A 2911-nucleotide genomic window follows, 5' to 3' on the forward strand; every position below is an offset into this window, starting at 1 on the left:
AGTCCTGGACTGTGTAATATCTCTGAGAGTATGAGGGGTCATTCTGTGCAGTCCTGGACTGTGTAATATCTCTGAGAGTATGAGGGGTCATTCTGTGCAGTCCTGGACTGTGTAATATCTCTGAGAGTATGAGGGGTCATTCTGTGCAGTCCTGGGCTGTGTAATATCTCTGAGAGTATGAGGGGTCATTCTGTGCAGTCCTGGACTGTGTAATATCTCTGAGAGTATGAGGGGTCATTCTGTGCAGTCCTGGACTGTGTAATATCTCTGAGAGTATGAGGGGTCATTCTGTGCAGTCCTGGACTGTGTAATATCTCTGAGAGTATGAGGGGTCATTCTGTGCAGTCCTGGACTGTGTAATATCTCTGAGAGTATGAGGGGTCATTCTGTGCAGTCCTGGACTGTGTAATATCTCTGAGAGTATGAGGGGTCATTCTGTGCAGTCCTGGACTGTGTAATATCTCTGAGAGTATGAGGGGTCATTCTGTGCAGTCCTGGACTGTGTAATATCTCTGAAGGATTGAAAAGCTGGGCTGTATGAATGTATGGTTTTATAGTCTTTTTTTTTATGAGCAGCAGTTCATAAAGATCTAAGCGCAAAAGCAAGAATAGGGAACGATAGTGAAGCCACATTATAGGGTATTAATCTGTTAAAAAATATATTTGGTGATATAACACAAATGGATCATCTAATGCTTCTTTTTGAGGGGTTAGTGCAGCTCCCAGGGAGCCAGTGAATTCTGCAATCGTCTGGGAAACAGCACTTCTTTGTTTCTAAAGTAATTTCTTAAAGCTGAAAGCCTGGAACGAGAGGAATATGTGCAACTCATTAGAGCCACTCTGGAATCTGGCAGAACCGTGCACTATTCCAAGCCCGGTCTGCCCAAGCACTTCTGAAAGGAGAAAAGCAACTTTGTTATGTAACTAGATTCTGTTCGTTGTACAAAACAATTTTTTTTCTTTCTGTCCGGCAACACAATGTACTGCATACAAACAACTGTGGTGAGTGAGGCTGGATTTAAAAATAATAACATACAGGGGTGGCTTAATATTGGATCACATGTCATACAGGAATGGGCATTACAGGGTTACACACCTTCAAAGTGCACAAAAAACAAAACAGCCGCTCTCGAAACGAACCCATCTTCCATACATCAAGCTCTGCAGCCTGGGAGCTCTGGACACAGCTTCCAATGAGCCTTTCTCCGGTACTGCTGTACTCTCCCCTTTCTCAGGGTGTTTCAATCCCTGGCTGGTATCTGGGGAGCGATCCCTTTCTCAGGGTGTTTCAATCACTCTGGCTGGTATCTGGGGAGCGATCCCTTTCTCAGGGTGTTTCAATCCCTGGCTGGTATCTGGGGAGCGATCCCTTTCTCAGGGTGTTTCAATCACTCTGGCTGGTATCTGGGGAGCGATCCCTTTCTCAGGGTATTTCAATCACTCTGGCTGGTATCTGGGGAGCGATCCCTTTCTCAGGGTGTTTCAATCACTCTGGCTGGTATCTGGGGAGCGATCCCTTTCTCAGGGTATTTCAATCACTCTGGCTGGTATCTGGGGAGCGATCCCTTTCTCAGGGTGTTTCAATCACTCTGGCTGGTATCTGGGGAGCGATCCCTTTCTCAGGGTGTTTCAATCACTCTGGCTGGTATCTGGGGAGCGATCCCTTTCTCAGGGTGTTTCAATCCCTCTGGCTGGTATCTGGGGAGCGATCCCTTTCTCAGGGTGTTTCAATCCCTGGCTGGTATCTGGGGAGCGATCCCTTTCTCAGGGTGTTTCAATCCCTCTGGCTGGTATCTGGGGAGCGATCCCTTTCTCAGGGTGTTTAAATCCCTGGCTGGTATCTGGGGAGCGATCCCTTTCTCAGGGTGTTTCAATCCCTGGCCGGTATCTGGGGAGCGATCCCTTTCTCAGGGTGTTTCAATCCCTCTGGCTGGTATCTGGGGAGCGATCCCTTTCTCAGGGTGTTTCAATCCCTCTGGCTGGTATCTGGGGAGCGATCCCTTTCTCAGGGTGTTTCAATCCCTCTGGCTGGTATCTGGGGAGCGATCCCTTTCTCAGGGTGTTTCAATCCCTGGCTGGTATCTGGGGAGCGATCCCTTTCTCAGGGTGTTTCAATCCCTGGCCGGTATCTGGGGAGCGATCCCTTTCTCAGGGTGTTTCAATCACTCTGGCTGGTATCTGGGGAGCGATCCCTTTCTCAGGGTGTTTCAATCCCTCTGGCTGGTATCTGGGGAGCGATCCCTTTCTCAGGGTGTTTCAATCCCTCTGGCTGGTATCTGGGGAGCGATCCCTTTCTCAGGGTGTTTCAATCACTCTGGCTGGTATCTGGGGAGCGATCCCTTTCTCAGGGTGTTTCAATCACTCTGGCTGGTATCTGGGGAGCGATCCCTTTCTCAGGGTGTTTCAATCACTCTGGCTGGTATCTGGGGAGCGATCCCTTTCTCAGGGTGTTTCAATCACTCTGGCTGGTATCTGGGGAGCGATCCCTTTCTCAGGGTGTTTCAATCACTCTGGCTGGTATCTGGGGAGCGATCCCTTTCTCAGGGTGTTTCAATCCCTCTGGCTGGTATCTGGGGAGCGATCCCTTTCTCAGGGTGTTTCAATCACTCTGGCTGGTATCTGGGGAGCGATCCCTTTCTCAGGGTGTTTCAATCACTCTGGCTGGTATCTGGGGAGCGATCCCTTTCTCAGGGTGTTTCAATCACTCTGGCTGGTATCTGGGGAGCGATCCCTTTCTCAGGGTGTTTCAATCACTCTGGCTGGTATCTGGGGAGCGATCCCTTTCTCAGGGTGTTTCAATCCCTCTGGCTGGTATCTGGGGAGCGATCCCTTTCTCAGGGTGTTTCAATCACTCTGGCTGGTATCTGGGGAGCGATCCCTTTCTCAGGGTGTTTCAATCCCTCTGGCTGGT

This window comes from Acipenser ruthenus, chromosome 12 (assembly GCF_902713425.1).
Source record: "Acipenser ruthenus chromosome 12, fAciRut3.2 maternal haplotype, whole genome shotgun sequence".
Classification (NCBI taxonomy): domain Eukaryota; kingdom Metazoa; phylum Chordata; class Actinopteri; order Acipenseriformes; family Acipenseridae; genus Acipenser; species Acipenser ruthenus.